General features: G+C 29.4%; 1 protein-coding gene across 1 annotated transcript in view; it reads left to right on the top strand.

The window, feature by feature from the left end:
* The window catches only part of LOC119599711 (transmembrane protein 132E), a 96,310-nt gene that overhangs the window by 34,995 nt on the left and 37,144 nt on the right, over positions 1 to 24,171 (top strand). The gene's annotated exons all lie outside the window — the stretch shown is intronic.

Raw genomic sequence — 24,171 nt, 5'->3', positions numbered from 1 at the left:
GTTCGGCGTTAGGCCGGCTATTTGGGAAATCTTTACTAAGCGAAGCCGGTGTTGGACATATTATAGAGTGGCAAAACTTTGCGTCCGGTCACAGGAAATATTTATTAAGCGAAGCCGTTGTTGGACATACCATAGAGAAGAAAGTCCTTGCGCCCGGCCATAGGCCTTCTATTTTGGAAATCTTTATTAAGCGATTAAACTGAAATGTATTAAACTCGAAAGTAAGCGCGACCTACTTTTTATAATATAATTCGTTATTTTTTTAATGTGTATAAATCTTCACATTTCAAATTTGAAACAAAAAATTTTAAGTTTTTGTTTATTTTTTTTTTAATATATTTCTTTCTTATTGGTGATATTTATTTCATTTTACTTTATTCTTATTCTACACAAAATAAAATACAACCCTGATAAGCAACAGACGCTTCAAAAGTTGAAAGTTGCTGTATAACTTATTTAATTAAAATACACTGTTTCAACTTTTTCCACAGAAGCTATAACGCGTTGCCGCTTAGAACGCGTGTTATGTACTTCCACCTTAAATGAAAATTAAAATAGCTCTCCAAGAAATTATTTCATTATGAAATAACTTCCCAATTTAAAAATGAAAAAATCCCAACTCCAATTTAGCGGAATTTAAATAATATATTCTTTATTTGTGATCTGATCCATTAGAGATATCTCTATCGAATTTGTGTACTTTGGGATATCCTTTTTTCATAGTATGTTGTATTGGTCAACCTGATTTGTAAACATGTATGTATAATGTCCTTAAGTATGCATTATAAATATGTAGCTAGCAGAAAAGAAATAACGAGCTTTTCGTTTTTCTGAAGATCCCAGGAATAATTCCGTCCGCCCTTAAAAGTTATGAAAAAAAATTTTAAGGTATTTAATTAAAATAAAAAATGCAACTCAATTCTACAAGTTTTGTACTCCGTTCAACTTAAGAAAATCTTTCACATGATACCAAATAATGTATATTTTGTCAGTATAACATAAAGAAAGTATTATGTCATTTAATATCTTCGCATTTTTAAACTTTTAAAGAAATATATTTGTAAAGAAAATGTATACAAATGTATGTAAAATTTAAACAGTTTATTCAATAAAAGGTAGCTACTCCAACTAAATTGGTATAAATCATAACTATAAATGGTTGAATGAAAAATATCTATTCTAAGGAATAGCAACTATGATTATTATTAATATATTTATTTAAATCTTGTATTGCTTTTCATTAAAAAATATATATGCTATGACTGTAGGCTGTAAATCAAAAATTACATAAAAATATCTTACATAGTCTAGAATATATTCTCGTTTTCAATAAAATTATAAATACCAAAAGAAAACATATTTATAAACATATTACAACTATGTAATTATAATATGTTTACAAATCAGGTTGACCAATACAACATACTATGAAAAAAGGATATCCCAAAGTACACAAATTCGATAGAGATATCTCTAATGGATCAGATCACAAATAAAGAATATATTATTTAAATTCCGCTAAATTGGAGTTGGGATTTTATGTGGATGAAATGCAATGTGGTCCTTATTCCCAAAGGGGGAAAGGCCAAAGGACTACAGGCAATTAGTCTTGCGTCTTCTCAAGACTCTACAACGGGTCATTGAGGTACATCTCAGATTAACTATCCCATCAGAGTTAATCTCTAATTCGCAGCATGGCTACACCAAGGGCAAATCTGTTGAAACAGTTCTTCACTCGCTAGTTGGCCATATTGAAAGCTCAGTAGCACATAAAAAGTATCTTCTTGTAGCCTTCTTAGACATTTAGGGGGCCTTCAATAATGTTGAACCCGACGCCATTCTTGCGGCGCTTGAAGGAATTGGGGGTCGACCAATCAACCCAGCAAAAAAGCTCCTGAGTAATATGGTCATCAGTGCTACGATGGGCGGAGTCAATGTCTCAAGACTGAGCTGTACCACGATTAGCAATATATGGGGATATACGTGTATATACGGACAGCAAAGCTGCAATCAGAAACCTAGAGGGTGTCTTTTCGACATCTAGGTTAACCGAAGAATGCCGGGTATCTCTTAATGTGTCCCGTTATCGGTAATAACGGGACACGGTGTTATTGACAGCCTCGACAGAAGAATGGGTCTCCCGTACAGTGACTACTGCAGAAGCTGGAAGTAGTGAGTAGTTTTTGTAGGAAAAGACTCCTATGACCAATAGGGCATCACAACGGGAACGAAATCAGACGGACCCACGAGAACCACTTAAACTTGTTTGAGTGTCTATCCTTCTTACCTAAACCAAGGACCCGTTCAAAGCTAAAGTTAATTTTATTCACCAAAACATCTTCAAAATCCAAAGAGAATTTAAATAACAAAAAAAATATCATCAGCAAATAACAAGTAGGAAAGTATAGTCGGACGTGGTACACTAGTTATGAGTATTAAGTGTGATTTATTTTCCATAATAAAGTATTTATCTTCAATACCACATTGTTTCCGATACATTTAAGAAATTTATGGAGGAAAAACTAATTTTCTGAAAGAGTGTTTATATGGGGGCTAGGGGCAAATATGGACCGATCTTTATGAAATTTGGCAAGGTTATCAAGGCTTGTATAAAACTTATTTGTGCTTTTTATCGAGATACAGGTATATTTAACATAATTATGAGCTAGCCATTTTCAATAGGCTTCGTCCTATTGACTTGGTACACGTCAATAGGACGAAGCCTATCATCTAATTATCTTAAAAATTGCGACCTGTACCTTGCGTACAAGGTTTACATGGGCAGCCAGCCGGACTGACATAGCTTAATTGACTCAGAAAATGATTCTAAGCCGATTGGTATACTTTAAGCTATACCAATATAGGATGGATATTTTTGTATGTTACAAACATCAGCACAAATCCAATGTACCCTCCCCACTAAAGTAGTGTAGGGTATAAAAATGTATCACAAATTGCGGAGTTAACAAAATAGGGTAGACTTTTTATATATAACACTAGCTATACCCAGTGTGCTTCGCTACCCTCATCGTAATGGAATAAAATAAATATTATTGTAAATGTATATATATCTGCAATATCAAAAAGTCCCCTATTTAAATTTATGTTTATATATTCAATATTTTAGAAAACTCAAAAAGTACCAATGAAGTACGAAAAAGTACCAAAAGACCTCTTTTATTTAATTTCATGTTCCTAAGTTCAATATTATAGAAAATTCAAAAAGTACCAGTTGAAGAACGAAAAATTACCAAAGGGTTCCCTTTTATAGATTCTCATTAACTCCGGGATCCACATGGTTAATTTCATGTTATAAAAAACACAAAAAGTACCTTTTGAAGAACGAAAAATTACCAAAAAGTCCCCTTTTATAGATTCTCATTTACTACGGGCTCAACATGCTTATTTTCATGTTTCTAGGTTCAATTTAATAGAAAACTCAAAAAAGTCCTCTTTTATATGTTCTCACTTACTCCGGGCTCTACGTACTTAATTTCATGTTTCTAGGTTCAATATTATAGAAAATTCAAAAAGTACCTTTTGAAGAACGAAAAAGTGCCGAAAAGTCCCCTTTTATAGGTCCTCATTTAATCCAGGCTCTACATGTTTAATTTCATGTTTCTAGGTTCAATATTATAGAAAATTCAAAAAGTACCTTTTGAAGAACAAAAAAGTACCAAAAAGTCCCCTTTTATAGTTTCTCACTTAATCCAAGCTCTACATGCATACTTTCATGTTTCTATTTTCAATATTATAGAAAATTCATAAAGTACTTTTTGAAGAACGAAAAAGTACCAAAAAGTCCGCTTTTATAGATTCTCATTTACTACGGGCTCTAAATGCTTATTTTCACGTTTCTAGGTTCAATTTAATAGAAAACTCAAAAAGTACCAGTCAAAGGACGAAAAAGTACCAAAAAGTCCCCTTTTATAGATTCTCATTTACTCCAGGCTCTACATGCTTAATTTCATTCTTCTAGGATCAATATTATAGAAAATTTAAAAAGTACCTTATGAAGAACGAAAAAGTACCAAAAAGTCCGCTTTTATAGATTCTCATTTACTACGGGCTCAACGTGCTTATTTTCATGTTTCTAGGTTCAATTTAATAGAAAACTCAAAAAGTACCAGTCGAAGGACGAAAAAGTACCAAAAAGTCCCCTCTTATAGATTCTCATTTACTCCAGGCTCTATATGCTTAATTTCATGCTTCTAGGATCAATATTATAGAAAATTCAAAAAGTACCTTTTGAAGAACGAAAAAGTACCAAAAAGTCCCCTTTTGTAGGTGCTCACTTAATTCGGGCTCTACATGTTTAAGTTCATGTTTCTAGGTTCAATATTATAGAAAATTCAAAAAGTACCTTTTGAAGAACGAAAAAGTACCAAAAAGTCCCCTTTTATAGGTTCTCACTTAATCCGGGCTCTACATGCATAATTTAAAGTTTCTAGGTTCAATATTATAGAAAATTTATAAAGTACCTTTTGAAGAACGAAAAGGTACCAAAAAGTCCCTTTTATATATTATCATTTACTACGGGCTCTACATGCTTATTTTCATGTTTCTAGGTTCAATTTAATAGAAAACTCAAAAAAGTACCAGTCAAATTACGATAAAGTACCAATAAGTCCCCTTTTATAGATTCTAATTTACTCCAGGCTCTACATGATTAATTTCATGTTTCTAAGTTAAATTTTATAGAAAACTCAAAAAGTACCAGTCGAAGGACGAAAAAGTACGAAAAAGTCCCCTTTTATAGATTCTCATTTACTCCGGGCTCTACATGCTTAATTTAATGTTTCTAGGGTTAATTTTGAAGAAAACTCAAAAAAGTAGCGAAAAGTCCCTTTATTATTAATTTCATGTTTCTATTTCAATATCATAGAAAACTCAAAAAGTACCAGTTGGAGAATGAAAAAGTACCAAAAAATATCACTTCGTACCAGGGTTCCAAATAACATCCCATTAGGTATTTAGTGTTTCTAAGTTTAAACATTTTATCCAAATTTGATCACTGTGTTTGAATAAAATCAAATTTCCCGTTTTTACCCCTTTTGGTACTTTTTTCTCCCCATTAAAGAAATAAAAATTCTATTCCAAAAAGTTCCAACATCGTAGTGGGAGCCCGTTATTCTAAGCCGATTGGTATACTTTAAGCCAGCGGTTCCCACCGTTTTTTACTTCGCGGACCCCTTGAGGAATTTATTTAATTTCACGGACCCCCATACATATTTTGATATCTTATTGTTATAAATAACACTGTGATACAAAAGTGAAGAAAAATAAAATGCAGGCGTTCTCATACACCAATTCTATTTCGTTATAGTCCATAGAGTACGAATATATTTTTAGTTTTCCCCTATCACTTCGTTAACTTACTTTTTAAGAGCAAAAGATGCGAAAAAGAGCCATTTTTGAAGTTTTAAATTTCAAAAATCATAAGTTTAGTGGTTTTCATCCGATTTTCAAATCCGATATTTTTTTTAATGATACAAGTGTCTTTTAATCCAAAAAAAAATCCAAAATTTATGGTCAAATGTCTGAGTTACGGTCGTTTAAGTAAAAAAACTCACACTTTTTTAAAAAATTTTCATTTTCATCATGCTCTACTTTGACCATGAGGCAGTGAGTTCATCTTTTATTACTTTCCTGAAGAATCACGTAAAGGAAGGTTTCTAAAATTTGTTATTTCATAAAAATCTATGATTTATGCCAATTTTTCTAATAGCATGTTTCTCGAATTTTTGGTTTTCTCCATACAAATTAATTTTTGTATAAAAATGTTTATAAACATTTTTTAAACTTGTTACAAAGAAAACCAGAAACATGAACGTTTTTGTATGGAAGAAATATGCTATATTTTTATAAAACTTAGCACAACTCATAACCTTTTTCATCGATTATGATAAATTGACCATCATTGGAAACCCAACTTAATGTGCCTTTTTTTAAATGTAATAAAAGCTAAAATTCATGGCCAACGTAGAGCAGTATGAAAATTAAAAATTGTGAAAAAAGTGTGAGTTTTTTTACTTAAATGGCCATAACCAAGACATTAATCATAAATTTTGGATTTATTTTTTTGGGTTGAAAGACAACACTTGTATCTTTAAAACAAAATATCCAATTTGAAAATCGGTTGCAAACTACCAAACATATATTTTTTTAAAGTTAAAACTTCAAAAATAGCTCTTTTTCAAATCTTTTGCTCTTAAAAAGGAACTAAACGAAGTGATCGGGAAAAATTAAAAATATATTCCTACTCTATGGACTATAACGAAATGGAATTGGTATATGAGAACCCCTGCATTTTTTGCTGTATCACTGTGTAATTGTTCGTCCGAAAATTGTCTTAGTCCTTGTCCATAAACCCTATAAAATATTCCCGTACATTGAGAACATTTAGTATTTCGGAGATGTTTTCAATTTCATGGTTTTAAATATAGAATGACTTCTAACATGATGTTTAATTTTATGATCGTGAGAGCTTTCATGTTCATTTCTCGTCAAGGTAGAGAAAAGGTTTCTTTAACAAGTATTGCCGACATGTGCTTAAAGAGTCATGTTTCTAAATTTTTTTTGCGATTGCATAGGAGTGAGCTGAGTATGTAAGCTAAGTTTTCGGGAAAATATGTGAAAGTTAGACTTCTTCGATATTGTTGCGGAATGCGTTACCCACATAAAATATGACCTGAACTCTTTGCGAATGTACTGTGAATTTGGATCTTAAATTTGAATTTTAAAATACCTACGAATTATTTTACTGCGTGGTTTTGACTATTTACGCAAAACGCTATGAATTTTCTGATGTTGATTTAATAATATTGGACAAAATGAAGTTAAAATCTGTGTATCACGTTGGAATGGAATATTTAAATTTAAAATTAACTAGATTAACACTTTTGCTTACAATTTAAAAAAATATTATGAAATGTGACCTAACTTCATATTCCGGGATACCAGTATCAGTATTTAATTCTAAGGCAAATCATTATCCGTCTGCTATAAAAACATTTATTTCGATACATATATATTTTTAAAAATTACAAATCACGTAATACTTTACTTTATAAAAGTGAAACAATAAATTTGTAGGGCCTAGCTTCATCCTGATAAACGACCGAAACAATAAAATTCAAAGAGTCACCAACAAATCTGGGATTATTGAATAAAAATTGTGTATTTTAGTATTTATGAAAAATTTGGAGATATTTTTAATATTTTCTAACATATAGAGAATATTTTTTATTCATGATTTTTTTCGTTCGTCTTCGCGGACCCCCTAGAATTTTGCTAAGGACCACTAGGGGTCCGCGGACCCCCTTTTGGGAACCGTTGCTTTAAGCTATACCAATATAGGATGGATATTTTTGTGTTACAAACATCAGCACAAATCCAATGTACCCTCCCCACTAAAGTAGTGTAGGGTATAAAAATGTATCACAAATTGCGGAGTTAACAAAATAGGGTAGACTTTTTATATATAACACTAGCTATACCCAGTGTGCTTCGCTACCCTCATCGTAATGGAATAAAATAAATATTATTGTAAATGTATATATATCTGCAATATCAAAAAGTCCCCTATTTAAATTTATGTTTATATATTCAATATTTTAGAAAACTCAAAAAGTACCAATGAAGTACGAAAAAGTACCAAAAGACCTCTTTTATTTAATTTCATGTTCCTAAGTTCAATATTATAGAAAATTCAAAAAGTACCAGTTGAAGAACGAAAAATTACCAAAGGGTTCCCTTTTATAGATTCTCATTAACTCCGGGATCCACATGGTTAATTTCATGTTATAAAAAACACAAAAAGTACCTTTTGAAGAACGAAAAATTACCAAAAAGTCCCCTTTTATAGATTCTCATTTACTACGGGCTCAACATGCTTATTTTCATGTTTCTAGGTTCAATTTAATAGAAAACTCAAAAAAGTCCTCTTTTATATGTTCTCACTTACTCCGGGCTCTACGTACTTAATTTCATGTTTCTAGGTTCAATATTATAGAAAATTCAAAAAGTACCTTTTGAAGAACGAAAAAGTGCCGAAAAGTCCCCTTTTATAGGTCCTCATTTAATCCAGGCTCTACATGTTTAATTTCATGTTTCTAGGTTCAATATTATAGAAAATTCAAAAAGTACCTTTTGAAGAACAAAAAAGTACCAAAAAGTCCCCTTTTATAGTTTCTCACTTAATCCAAGCTCTACATGCATACTTTCATGTTTCTATTTTCAATATTATAGAAAATTCATAAAGTACTTTTTGAAGAACGAAAAAGTACCAAAAAGTCCGCTTTTATAGATTCTCATTTACTACGGGCTCTAAATGCTTATTTTCACGTTTCTAGGTTCAATTTAATAGAAAACTCAAAAAGTACCAGTCAAAGGACGAAAAAGTACCAAAAAGTCCCCTTTTATAGATTCTCATTTACTCCAGGCTCTACATGCTTAATTTCATTCTTCTAGGATCAATATTATAGAAAATTTAAAAAGTACCTTATGAAGAACGAAAAAGTACCAAAAAGTCCGCTTTTATAGATTCTCATTTACTACGGGCTCAACATGCTTATTTTCATGTTTCTAGGTTCAATTTAATAGAAAACTCAAAAAGTACCAGTCGAAGGACGAAAAAGTACCAAAAAGTCCCCTCTTATAGATTCTCATTTACTCCAGGCTCTATATGCTTAATTTCATGCTTCTAGGATCAATATTATAGAAAATTCAAAAAGTACCTTTTGAAGAACGAAAAAGTACCAAAAAGTCCCCTTTTGTAGGTGCTCACTTAATTCGGGCTCTACATGTTTAAGTTCATGTTTCTAGGTTCAATATTATAGAAAATTCAAAAAGTACCTTTTGAAGAACGAAAAAGTACCAAAAAGTCCCCTTTTATAGGTTCTCACTTAATCCGGGCTCTACATGCATAATTTAAAGTTTCTAGGTTCAATATTATAGAAAATTTATAAAGTACCTTTTGAAGAACGAAAAGGTACCAAAAAGTCCCTTTTATATATTATCATTTACTACGGGCTCTACATGCTTATTTTCATGTTTCTAGGTTCAATTTAATAGAAAACTCAAAAAAGTACCAGTCAAATTACGATAAAGTACCAATAAGTCCCCTTTTATAGATTCTAATTTACTCCAGGCTCTACATGATTAATTTCATGTTTCTAAGTTAAATTTTATAGAAAACTCAAAAAGTACCAGTCGAAGGACGAAAAAGTACGAAAAAGTCCCCTTTTATAGATTCTCATTTACTCCGGGCTCTACATGCTTAATTTAATGTTTCTAGGGTTAATTTTGAAGAAAACTCAAAAAAGTAGCGAAAAGTCCCTTTATTATTAATTTCATGTTTCTATTTCAATATCATAGAAAACTCAAAAAGTACCAGTTGGAGAATGAAAAAGTACCAAAAAATATCACTTCGTACCAGGGTTCCAAATAACATCCCATTAGGTATTTAGTGTTTCTAAGTTTAAACATTTTATCCAAATTTGATCACTGTGTTTGAATAAAATCAAATTTCCCGTTTTTACCCCTTTTGGTACTGTTTTCTCCCCATTAAAGAAATAAAAATTCTATTCCAAAAAGTTCCAACATCGTAGTGGGAGCCCGTTATTATGTATTCATACGTATAAGTTAATAAACCAAAAACAATGTTTTATGAAAAAAGTACCAAAAATAGGTACAATTTTAACCCCTTAAACGAACGAATATCCAAAAAGTACTAAATTTATATTTTTATTTTTTCGTTAAGTTATGAAGGAGTCAAAAATATTTTTTGAACGTTCACTGGTTTAAGAGATACATGGGATGCGAAGAAAGTACCAAAATACAGTTTTTTACCCGTTTCTTCCCTAAAGGGGCCGAATTTGAAAAAAGTACCAGACACCTGTCTAATAATTTTTTAAATGAACGTTTTTACCCTTTTTTACCCCCTAAACATTCGAATTTCCAAAAATCCCGTCTTAGTGGATCTGTTTGGTGGGAGACCAACCTCCTGTCCAAATTTCAGCTCTTTAGCTTTAACCGTTTAGGATGTGCGATGATGAATCAGTCAGTCAGTAACGTTAGAATTTTATATATATAGATGAATAAAAGAGGTCCTTAAACAGATCCTTGTGGTACCCCTGGTGAAAGGGAATGCAACCACGAACTAACTCCATTTAAAACTACAAATTGTGATCTGTTAGACAAATAAAAAAATATAAGTTTACAGGCATAACCAGAAAAATTAAATTCATCTCTGAGCTTACATATCAAATTGTACTGGCTTATAGCATCAAAAGTCTTCGAGAGATCAAGAGAAATAAGAACACTATAGTTGTTGTCATTAGTATTTTGCCTAATACAATCGGTTAACGTTAAAGGGAAGTCGTATTAAAACTCCTGCGATAAGCATATTGCTTTTCATAAATAGGGTTAGATACTAAAGAAAGTATTTGGTCTTTCATGATGTGTTCTACAACCTTCGATAAAACAGGAAGAATTTAGATAGGACGAAGATCGCCAGGACCGTGAACAACTCTAGACTTTGGAATAGGAACAACTCTAGCTATCTTCCAATATGAGGGAAATCTAGAAATAGTCAATATATTATTAATTAGAAAAAGTTAGTTTTCTGATAAAAAAGGATAAATCAATTCGATAAATCGCATAGGTATATTGTCAACCCCAACTGACCTCGATTTAACTTTTAGTAAGGCGTCACACAGTTCAGCGAAACGAAAAGGAGTCAATCGTATCACCAAATTCAACGAAATCGTGCCAAGTAGTTGAATTTACAGAAATAAAAAAAATAATTTAATTGATTAGCATCTCCCTCACATGTGCTTAAATTATCATCAATGTTTTCTCTTAGTCTTCCGAATTACACTTTTAGCCCTCTTGCAAAGTCGACAAAAAGTTTTCCAATTCAAAAGAGAACGATTAGATAAATACGCACGATAAGACAAATCATGAAGAAAAAGAGCAAGCTTAATATTGCTCGAATTCATCCAATCAACATCGTCATACCTAATTCTATTTCTAACAAAAGGAACACAAGAAAAGAGCAAATTAGTGAGATTAGATATAGAGGAACATTGGTAGTTGACATCACCAGAATAGAATTGTGAGGAATCAAATGTAATTCATCACAATTAATGCAAAATCGTCCTTAATAACTTTTTTGTACATTTTATTAAAATTGGTCCTGCAGTTTAAGAGATAAATAGCATTTTCCATATAAATTGAAATTGATTCTACAAGAGTCTCCATCGAAAAAATGTCTAAAATATAGAAGAGAATACAGGTATCCTCAACCATGTCCATTAATAATTTTTAATACGTGGCATTGAACATTGAACTATGAAAATTGACCTTCGAAAACGAAATCAAAAATTATCCTGTACTTAAAGGAATTTCAAAGTTATGGGCAATTATATGTATATACTTTTCGACAATTTTAACATATTTTTAAATTTTCAAAGCGCGATATTTTTTGTCTGGAACGGGATTCTGATTAAAAATAATATGTGTGACCATAATATGTGTGAAAAATTTCATTAAAATCGGAGATGGTTTTGGATTATGGATTCTCCCTTTTACTTTCAAAGAGCTGGTTCCAGAGGATAATTTAATTAATCAAATAAATTTTCAATTTAATTAAAAGTTCAAATTAAGTACAGAAATTAAAAATGATCAGCTGTATAATAAACTGCACGTTAAATCAGGCGTTGACAGATTTTTCGAAAGTTTATGAAAATTATTTTGATATAAATTTTCTAGTGAAACACAGTGATCAAAATAATTATTGACTGCATTTAAAGCAAGGTTTGTCCACAAAAATTTAATATTAGTAATTGTGTAGTGCAAGATAAAATTCTTCTTCCTCCTTTTACTAATTAATAACAATTTAATAATATTCGCGAAGAAGAACATCACGTGTACTACTTCGAAGTTTTAGAAAGAGAATTGAATATGTACATATGTACTTGGAAAAGGTGAAAATTACATTACTATGTTTAGACGACCTTAAATCTTTTGAAGATACTGAGCCAGAAGATAATCAAGTGTCTGAAAGTAAATTCCAGAGTACCCTAAATGTTTATGCGCGATGTTCAAAGTCGATAAAAATTAAGATTGATGAATTGGAAGCAAAGACTAAGCTCAAAATTTGGCCTCATCCAAACAATGATTAAAATTTTGATGTTAGTCATAATTAACCTTTAAGCTTTATTATTCAAATGGATAATTTACTTTAGAAATTACAGATTTGGTAAATTTTTGTTTTTACGGAAAAATTCTATTTTTGTCAGTTTTTATCTGATTTCAACGTTTCATATCTTATTTTATTCATAAAACTTTGAGCTAAAATAAAAAAATATTTAAAAAATATGTTTTTAAATAAAATGTGGGTCAAAAATGATCTGGAATTGTAAAAAAATTAAAAAAATATAAAAATTTGTATTTAGATCTAAATATTTTACAGATTTCCTTTAAAAATATAAAAGTTTGTGTACTTTTTGAAAAGTACAAAGGAAACTCTTTTCGAAACAGTTTAAAAATGTTAAATCGGTTAAGAAAATTTTGAGATACAATTTCTTTAGTCTGTCTACTCAAAAAAAAAAAAATATATATATATATATATCTTTCGATTTTTAGGGTATATTGAAGATTCTAAAAATTGTACTGTAATCTACTCTACTAGACCTACAAACTTTACTAGGTCTCGCGATGAGTGTATTGATTTTTTGTAATTTTGTCACACCGTGTAATCAATTAAAGTGCTTGTTTGGTTTAGAGACAATATGTCTGTAACTTTATGATAGAGAGTAATTTTTAATTTACTCTCAATAAAAAAATATCCAAAAAAGTACGCGAACGCAAATTTGTAAAAAAATTGCAAGTTTTTGTTTATAACAAATCTGAAATCTCAATCGCTAACAAAACACAAAAAAAAAACAAACAATTGAAACTATGATTTTTCTTATAAATAAATGGATATTTAAAGTTAACAAAACATGTTATATAATTACAAAATTATTATTTTTTTAAATCTACATGTTTCAAACATATTAGTAAAATAAAAATTTACACAAAATCGCTAAGAGAAAGACAAACTAAGCGGGTTAAAAAACGTTATATTAACAATATTTGTTATGATTTTTCACAACAAACAAACTCATTTAAAAACTAATTTATGATAAATAAAATTATAATAAATCTAATTACATATAATTTTTTAATATTCCAGTGTAATTTATTTAAATATTTCTTTCAAAAAATTTAAAATTTACCAAATTTTCGTTTGGTTTGGTTTGTTTACGTATTCATATTTCAACCATATGTTGTGTACATATGTTGGATAATTTTTACTGGGGAAAAAATATCCAGAAAATTCAAAAAATTCTCTATCAAGGAACTGTCATTTTTATCGCTCTCTTACTCTATCGTTGCAAGTTTTCAAAAGTAAGCGAACGGAATCCAGTAACAATTGTTGCAAATTATTACAAATTATCAAGTACGCGAACAGACCTAATAACATAGGAAAAAAGGTTACAGCGCGTTTTTTATGAATCAATCGATATATGAGATTCCCACTCAAAATTGGGATCCAATTATCGTTTTTATTTGCATACAAAGACTGCCTTCTCAGACAGTGACACTATGGGAACAAAAACTATTATTAATTCAACGAATAACTGTAATTTTATAATTGTATTTAAATTTTTTTAGCCTTATTTTCTTAAGGTAAATTATCTAATAAAGGAAAATAATTCTTCTCCTTTTTTATTAGCTAATTCTTTGTTTTTTAGTTATTCATTTTTTACACTTACATTTACACTGAACCATATCGGACTGACGCCGAATCATAAAGCAAGATAAAATACCGCTCGGACAGGCATTTTGGCGGAAAACCTGAAAAAAATATTAATACCCCATTTACACAACAGCGAAATCTAGTACTTATGATATTTTGAGCAAATCCAGTTGATTTTTATTAGATTTCCCTACAAAACAGAATTTACTTCATTAGTAGATTTTCGCAAAATCTACTCAAAATCTATTAAAAATAGAAATGCAACTATTTTCTACTATTTTTTTTATTGTAATTTTTCAATCACAATAAGCAAAAACTACTGAACCGATTTACCTGAAATTTTGCATACCTTCTACGTACACTTTTTTTGATCTGTATTTTTTGCTTTATGAAATTTTGCATGACAATAGTTCTATCGTGGAAGGTTAGGTTAGTTTGAGAAAGAGAATGTTTAATACATCAAATCCGAATAAATACACCTATACCACTAATTTCGGACCTGTTATAATCTTAATGAAATGCAATGACCTTCTTCCGTCCATTTTTTGTTACATTTATAATTCTAATGATATATACTTCTTATAGTACATGAAAATTATTATTTAGGTAGTTAAAATTTTAATCAAAAAGTTTTTATTTGAAAACTCTAAAATGTTTGTAGGACCTTAACTTACTTTACGATTAGGTAAAATAAAAATCTGTAATCAATTTAATTTATTATCAAAAATTTCAAATCAAAAATTTTCATCTAAAGAGTAAAATCGGATGTAGATTCGTATATCTTATACTTACTTATATTTTCCACAGGAAAACCATTCTTATTTCAAAACCTGTAATCCGCTGTATATCCTTAGAAAAAAAACTATTTTAAAGCAGAATAGAATGTAGTTTACTACGATCGAGAAAATAGCATATGAAAATTTTTTATCAAAATTATATTGTTGTAGATCCATTTATATTATTCCCATCACTTATATTTTTCATCGGAAAACTATTTTTATTTCAAAACCTGTAATCTGCTGTATATCCTTAGAAAATAACAATTTTAAAAGAGAATCGGATGTAGTTTCCTACGATCGAGAAAACTATAAACTATATTATATTTTGAATGAATGTCTACGATGCCACTTTTATATGCAGAATAAAAACTACTGAACAAAAACCGCTCCAAAAATAGGAGTAATATGTAATTCATATTACATTTTTCACAAAAATTCGAATTTTAAACTTAAATCTACAAATCCATCTAGAAAATCATTCATACACTCCCGCTCATTTAAATAGGTTCACTGTTTTGTTTACATTCAAATTAATTTTTTGCAAATAATACTGGACTAATTGGTTATATTAAAATTTTAATTAATACCATGATGTCTTATATATCACTAGATAGACAAACATTAGTGCAATACTTAATAACCGATTTTTAATAATTTTTTTTTCTAAAATACTACGTTTTTGAACAATATTTTTTTGGCTCATTTGAATAGGTTCGTCATGTTTAATTGACAAAAACAACAACAAATTGCATTTTTCATGAAACTTTTTTATTTTTATAAAAATTTTTACAAGGTTTTAGAAAAAATTTACTAAGGAACATATCCGCCGTTACTTGATATAACTCTGAAAATGCGAGGTGATAAAGAGTTATAAAGATTCTTAAGTAATGCAAGGAAATTTCGGTCCAAGCCTTTTTAGTTCCTTCAATTTAGGCTTCTTTTCTGTCATACTGTCTGCCCGACCTATACACATTACGAGAAAGAATATCCGAAACCTTTTCAATAACAAATTGATGAGAAGATTGTGGAGGCCACTACAAAATTTTTACATTCTGGCTTTGAATCCACCCTTTTTACAGCCCATGCGGTATGGATCGGGGCATTAAATTTTTGAAATATCCACGGCAATGGTTCAAAGATATCCTAAAATGTGAAAAAGCTGTTTCCAGTATGGCATTACAATTATTACAATTTTTACTAGATGAAAGAAATTTAAGCTCACATGTTTCATAACACGAAATTGCCCCCCACTACATCCCACATCCTCTTCCTTTCAAAAATCATAAAAATAATGATTATATCGATCTGGAAAACAAGATGTTGATATAGCTTTTTATAACCATGTGTTCACGTGCAAACTGAAGATGATTTCTCTTTACGAGTGGCAATTGGAGTGGCTAAGTAATTTTTTAATATTTCTAAAGCCTTGGCCTTCTTACAATTCGTTTTACTGTAGCTAGGCTTGCTGTAACACCCACTTTTTCTCTAATTTTTGCTACAGAATCACTTGACTTGGAGGCAAATTTTATGAAATCTCTTCTGTTCGCTTTTGTTTTGACTCTATATGCAGTTCCATTTATGTTTTCTTAATATTCAAACTGTTTTCTTATAAAATTGCGAATTTTGGACAGCTTCCAAAAACGCTTGAATTTTGCCATTTTATTCTTTAGTGAATGGTTTACCGCAACCTGTTTGTTAAAAAATATATTGTCTAAATTCACAGACACTAGAATATGAATGGATTTAACTCACTGTCAGCAGTAAACTGATTTTATTCTGATTGAACCTAATCAAGTGAGCCAAAAAAATATAGATAAAAAACGTAGTATGTTAGAAAAAAATATTAAAAATCCGCTATTAGGTATTGCTCTAATTTTTGTCTCACTAGTGATTTAAAATTTTAATATTACTAACTAGTCCATTATTTTTTGCAAAAAATTAATTTGAATGTAGACAAAACAGTGAACCTATTTAAGTGAGCGGGAGTGTATCTCCCCTTAAAATTTCTATTTATATAACTCTTTAAAAATTACTTTAAATAACTCTCAATTCGAGAAAACAATAAAGATTATATTTTCCATACAAATCGAGTTTTATATCAAAAATATAAAATTTAAATTTATTGTTAAATCAAGATAACAATAAAAATCTGCAATAAGTTAAATAAACCATAAAAAATTATCTTGATATAAATTCGGTTGCCATTTTTTAAATGCAGCTCAAATCTAAAAAACCATGATATGTATTTGACTACTCATTAGATTGTCCCGAAAGACAGCACTTTTGCAAATCTTATATAGGTTGACCTCTCAAACGATGCATATATGTATGTAGCACGTATGTATGTAGCGCCGTATTTTTTTCTAGCTTTTCAAATTAAATAATGATTTTGAATAATTCCAGCACACATTTTGCATTTACCATTAACAAATTCCGACATTTTTTAATTAGAGGAAGATATTTTAATAAGTAAAATTATTTGGGTAACTTTTTTGTATATCTAACGATATTTGACCTTTAAACCTTTATTTCTTCGGATTTAATAAGTGGTGTTTAAATCCATCCAAAATTTTAGTCTGGATGCATAAAAGCTAATTTTTAAACATACTTTTATATAAATGGATATATTTTTGGAAACAATGACGAAAAAAGGTGGTTTTACTCTTTAATGATCACAAGTGCCTCATACGGGTGAAAATTCTGATAACGATTATGAATCACCTTCTTAAACAAATTTTAATTGCTTATTGTATTTGTATTAAATTTTAATTATATATTATTATGTCAAATAATCTGTATTTTCAAAACTTTTATTTATTTAACAAACACGTTAAAAATTTTGATTATTATGGCTTTGATATTATTTCTGTAAATATTAGGAGCATATCATCTGTTGCTAAGTTTAACAAATTTAAAACTCTGCTATCTAGTCTCTATAAGTTACCTGCTGTTATTTCTGTGCAAGAAACGTGGTTTAAGGAAGATGTAGTTAATATTTACAAAAATAAATCTGTACACTGTTGTCGTTCTGACGGTTACGGTGGAATATCATTGTTCATTCGAGACACCCTAAATCTAAAAGAAGTTGAGTGTTCAAGTGAAGGCTTCATAGATTATATTGTTTTAAAATTGGATGATGCTAAGATAAACCGAAAACCATTAACCATTGTCTCATTTTATAAATCCCCAAAATGTAATCCATCGCATTTTATTAATTTTTTGGAAAATTTACTATTTTGTCATGTGAGAAGTCCTAGCCTATTTTTTGGTGATGCTAATATAAATGCAATTGATGAAATTGTATTTAGTGATGTTCTAAGTTTATTATAAAGCTTTGGATTTAACAATTGCCATAAATTAATTACACGCCCGAGCAGTTATACATGCCTTGATCATGTTTACACTAACATATCTAAACGAATGAATATTAATTCAGTTGAATGTATGTTATCAGATCACAACATAATTCATTGTACTATTGATATGGTTATTCAAATACCTAATGTTATACAAGAAAGTTATTTGGTATGTGATTATGGAAAGTTAAAAACATACTTACAATGCCAATTAGAAACAATAACACATTTTCATGATCCCTCAGTTGAAACAAAAAACATATTAAATTGCATAAATGATGCTATTGAACACTCCACAGTTTAAAAGAATCATAATGACATGTTAAAACGTAAATTAACTCCTTGGATTAATGGCAACTTGATTAAATTAATTGCTTATAAGAGAAAATTGTTAAAACTGCGGAGATTAAATATTGAAAATGCAAATATAAATTATCAACTTAAGAGAATTAGTAAAGTAATAAAAAAAGCACATAAGGATTCCGTTAATAACTACTATATCAATAAGTTAACTAGCCTACAAAGTGATCCTAGGAAGACATGGAGGTTCTTAAATGATACTCTTGGTAGAATTTCAGACAAGGAAACTACCCTTACGGATTGCCATGGTGATATCATTTTAGGCGACTTAGTTAAGACTGAAGCTTTAAATACATATTTTTTGAAATCAGTTCAAGATTTGAAGCTTGGAATGGTGGAATATCCGGAAGATAACTTTAATTCTCTAAGAACTTTACGTCGTTGTAATACAGTATTTACCTTCAATACCACAACGTCTGGTGAAGTTGAGAATATAATATCAAATTTGTCTACTAATAAAAGTTGTGGATATGACAACATATCGCCCAAAGTGTATAAAAATTGCAGCTGTATTATTGTACCATACTTGGTTGAAATTTTTAATAATATTGTAAATACAAAAATATATCCTGATGCCTTAAAAATCCACAAAGTAATACCCATACCAAAAGATGGAAACTCTACATTAATTGAACAATTTCGTCCTATATCAGTATTACCAATAATCGATAATATATTTGGAAAAATTTTGAATAACCAATTATCAGAGTATTTTGCAGAAAATGACTTATTCAACGACTGTCAGTATGGGTTTAGGAAAGGATGCGGTACGGAGGAAGCAACAATTAATGTCATAAATTGTATTTGCAAAATGATTGATGAGGGTAACAATGGAGTTGCTGGCATTTTTTACGATTTGTCAAAAACTTTTGAAATGATAGACCACAAGATTTTAATACAGAAACTACAATGTTATGGTGTTCGTGGTAGTGATATTTTATTACTACAGTCGTATTTGGAAAATAGAAAGCAGTTTGTACAAATCAATAATTATAAGAGTAGTTTAGCAAGAGTTATGTATGGATTACCTCAGGGTAGTGTATTGGGGCCCTTGTTGTTTGTAATATATATGAATGATATTAAAAACTTACAATTAACGGGAAAGATGTTTATTTACGCCGATGATATATCTATTTTCTATCCATATAAATATGAGGCTGCTATAAAACCATACATTGAATGTGATACAGCACTATTAATTGAATATATGCGAATAAACAAACTTTTTATTAATCCAGGGAAAACTAAACTGATTCGATTTAGACCACATTCACGTTTTAATACAAATTTTAGTATATATGTTGATGGTAGAGAAATTCAAAAGACATCTTCAGTTAAGTATTTGGGATTATTTGGGATTATTGGCATTATTATTAATTTATAAAATACAAATGCTTTTGTATGTATACAAATGCCTCAATTGCATAGGTCACCATACAATTCGTTTTGCTCGAGATCAAAATACATACAATACTCGTAATAATCAACAACTGAGAGTAGTATTTTGCAGCACAGAAACAACAAAACAACGCATAGAATGCTCTGGAAGTAGAGAATATAATAATTTACCTGAATATATTAAATTGTGCCCTACACTTTCGAATTTTAAAAAATTATTAAAAGAATATTTACAGCTTGTTTTTCTAAAATGAAAATTTGTCTTCGTTCTTAAAAATAACGAACGAAATTGGCTTTACGTTTTTGTAACGAAAAAATAAATTTTCATGTTTATTATTTTTCCATATATTTTTGGTTTTTAGAAAATGAATTCGTTCGTAATAAACGAAAGAAATGTCAGAAATAGACGATAGGCAAAGGCCTTTCGTTTGCCCAAAAAACAACGAAAATTTTACCAAAATACGTAATATATGTGGCCATTTGAACCAGAATGTAATTCGCAATACAAACCTTTAAAATTCTTGAGACATTGCATACAATTTTCATGTTGTTTTTAAAAAAAACATTTTTTCATAATTTCAATTTTTTTCTAAAATTATTTTATTTCTGTTTATTTTTTAGGGTTAACACCAAACACCTTATTACTACATGAAAAAATATTTAAAAATTCAGAAATGAAATACGTAGGCAATAATGTTCTGTTACGATAGAAAAAGCTCATTTCATTTTAGACATTTTTAAACGAAAACTTTCAAATGTTTTATAAAAACCTAATTTTAAACTTGATCGTAATAAAATGAAATGTTCGTGTGAGAACTAAATTGTTTTAGAAAAACAGGCTGTTAATATCAAATATTAATGATATGCTATAAACAATTTTTTTTTTTTTATTTTTTATTTTTTAAATATTATATGTACATAAAACATGGAATAGTTATTATTAAAATGAATGAAATATTGCCAACTTGCCTCTCTAATGCCTACTGGCGCTGAGGCACTAATATTTTTGCATTGTAACTGAATTATTTTTGAATAAAAAAGTATAAAAAAAAAAAATGAACAACTCAAAATTGTTGTCAAATTAAAAGTAGTTTTGTTTTCTCTGTCAATATTCAATATTTTCCTAGGACAGAAAAAACGTAATTTTGTTCTTTTTAAAGGAATTTGAAATCGAGCCCAAATTTTTCATGATTTTGTGCAGAATTTCTCATAATCGTTTCAGAGTTTTTTCAATTTCATGTACTTTTTCAAACTGCAAAAAAATCGCTTGAAATCTTGTACGGTTAATGGTACGTATTTTTGAAATTAATAAAATGCCCTCGAAGTCGTTTGCCACTACAAGGGCACTACAATTCAAAGTACAGTGTGACCTAATTTAAATTGAACAGTTCTTTAAATCTACTGCACATGGAAAAAATAAAACAAATTATTTGAAAGTGTCCTTAGTTCCCTACCAGTGATTGAAAATACAGATTTCAGTATAATTTATCAAAAAAAGTTTTTTCAATTTTTCTACAAATTAGTCTAAATTTCCTAATTTAAGCTCATTTTCAATTTCTAAATTTTTAAGGGACTTTTTGGTCTAGAAACTGACTTTAAGGATTAAAAAAGGCAGAAAAATATAATAACTATTTTATCGTTATAAGCTAAATTTGGATATCTATTTCAAAAAAAGTCATTACAGATAGAAAAATATTCTCTTTACTTTTCAAAGAAACCCGGACAACGCCGGGTACTCGCAGCTAGTTCTTTAATAAGTAAAATACTAATAAAAATTTTATCTTTTTCATTATTTTTTGCTGATAAACAAGATTTCTGAAAATAATTGTTTTGTTTTTAATTTCGTTCAGCTCTATTTGTTTTTAAAATTAAATCTAGTTAATGTCAAAAGTGTAAATGCGGTATATAAGAGTTTTATGAGTTAATGGCTGCAGTTTTTTTTTAATTGTGTTAGCGTTAATTAGGTTCAAAGATGAACCCAACTGATTTTGGTTAAAATCGGTCCGTTATTTCGCCTAGCCCCCATACAAATTCCCCTCGAAATTGCACTTATTTGAACACAATTATGGTAATTATGCAACAATCATGATGAAATTTAGCAAGGATTAATTTTATGTACTCACAAAATCACCAAAAGTAGCACTAAGTGAATTTTTTACCTTCTGTGGAAGTGATGTTTAATGACTTCCGAAGAAGTGAAAATAATTATATTTTTTCACTGTTAAAGTTATATTATATTCGTTCTTACATTTTTATGGGTTAAAAAAATTTTAATTTTGGAATTTTGTGTTAAATGTGTCTATTTGCCTTATTAATGTTAATATTATTTAAGTCATATTGGTTGTCTTCTATAATACTACAATTTCACTTCCAAAAAAAAAAAAAAAACATAAAAATTACTTCTTGAGAATGACTTCAGAAGTAGTGAATTTGAAATCAAATAAAAAGAACATCCCTCCTATGGCAAGCCTGTGTTAAAATCATCACTTCTGCAGGTCTTTTTCAGTACTTCCATAGAGTAAATTCTACTTTTTTCCAAAATTTTGTTATGGTCGGTCCATAATAGCTCTAGGTCCCAAATAAGGCCCTTTAAGAAAATCACTTTAAAAATTATAATTGAATACCGCGATGAAATTTGACATAAACAAGTTTTATATGAAAATTAATCGTTTTACCAAATTTTATTATGATCGGTCCATAATTGTCCCTAGGTCCCGCATAAGGTCTCTTATGAAAATCAGTTAAACATTCATACTGTCTTAAAAATATTAGTACCGCAATCATATTCAACTTGGACGAATTTTATATGAATGTGAATCATTTTTCCAAGTTTTATTGTGGTCGGTCCATAATTATCCCTAGATTCCACATAAGATCCCTTTTTTTTTGCATAAGTGTGAATGAATTCAAGGTACGATATTATTTTTGTACATTTTTAATTAAAAAAAGGTAAAATTAAAAAATAACGGCAAATATAATTGCGAGTATTTGCGCAAATTTTTTTCTTATTCTTGAAAATATAGATTTTATATTTTATTGCGGTATAGAACAATTTCTGATCAGTTGCTACTTTATTTATTTTTTTTTGGTAGAAAAGGGATATTTTTTAATTTTTATTCCCTTCATCTTCGTGAGATATACCCTTCTTTCGTTTGTCATTCCGTTTGAAATTTCTATAATATAATTTTCCGACCCTATATAGTATATATATTCCGAGTCCTTATAGATAGCGGAGTCGATTAAGCCATGTCCGTCTGTCTGTATGTATGTTTGTTGAAATCAACTTTCTGAAGACCCCAGATGTCTTCGGGATCCAAATCTTTAACAATTCTGTCAAACTTGCTTTCGGAAAGGTTCCTATTTAAAATCATCAAAATCGGTTGATAAATAACAGAGTTATAATTGAGATTTTTCGTGCATGCGGAGACAGAATTTATTTGTTATTGTTTACATGTTTATAAAAAATAGCAAAGTAAGAACAACAATTTCGAATTAAGCAGTGTGTTGTTATTGGCTAGAAATATGAAATTAAGTATATAGACCCCGGATTAAGTGAGAACCTATAAAAGGGGATTTTTTGGTACCTTTTCGTTCCACAAAAGGTACTTTTCTATAATATGAACCTAAAAGGGGACTTCTTGGTACTTTTTCGTTCTACAAAAGGTACTTTTTGAATTATCTATAATATTGAACATGAAATTAAGCATGTAGAGCACGGATTAAGTGAGAACACATAAAAGGGACTTTTTGGTACTTTTTCGTTCTTCAAAAAGTACGTTTTGAATTTTCTATAATATTTAACCTAGAGATATGAAATTTAGCATGTAGGGCCCGGATTATTTGAGAATCTATAAAAGGGAACTTTTTGGTTCTACAAAAGGTACTTTTTTTATTTTGAATTTTGTATAATATTGAACCGGATTATTTGAGAATCTATAAAAGGGAACTTTTTGGTTCTATAAAAGGTACTTTTTTTATTTTGAATTTTGTATAATATTGAACCTAGAAACATGAAATACTGCTGATTGGAAGATTCTTAGGAATTACGTTCAGGAAACTGGGTTTTTGAACACTGAAAAATAATTCATTCAGTGAATTTTTTTTTTTCATGATAAGGAGCGCACAACAGTCCCGAGAGTGGTCTAGGTGTGTTTCTTCGGATTTCATGTAGTATACATCCTCCTAAAATTTAAAATACGGATTTGAGACCCGTGGATCCATAGCTATCCAATTTCAGGTCATATAAACAGCACCTTTCCATTTTTGACAGACTTTTCAGTTATGAAAATATATCTACATACAGATTAAATATTAAAAAAAATATTATTGATTTTTTTTAATATTAAATATTAAAAAAAATCAAAAAAAGCTATACAGATTTTGAAAATTTAAAATATGGATTTGAGATCCTGGACTCATAACTATCTAATTTCCAGGTCATATAAACAGCACCTTTCCATTTTTGACC

This window comes from Lucilia sericata, unplaced genomic scaffold (assembly GCF_015586225.1).
Source record: "Lucilia sericata isolate MDLA Ls3-8-SP2 unplaced genomic scaffold, ASM1558622v1 Contig000085F_arrow, whole genome shotgun sequence".
NCBI classification, from domain to species: domain Eukaryota; kingdom Metazoa; phylum Arthropoda; class Insecta; order Diptera; family Calliphoridae; genus Lucilia; species Lucilia sericata.
Note: the sequence above shows the minus strand (reverse complement) of the source record. Positions and strands in the feature narration are given on the sequence as shown.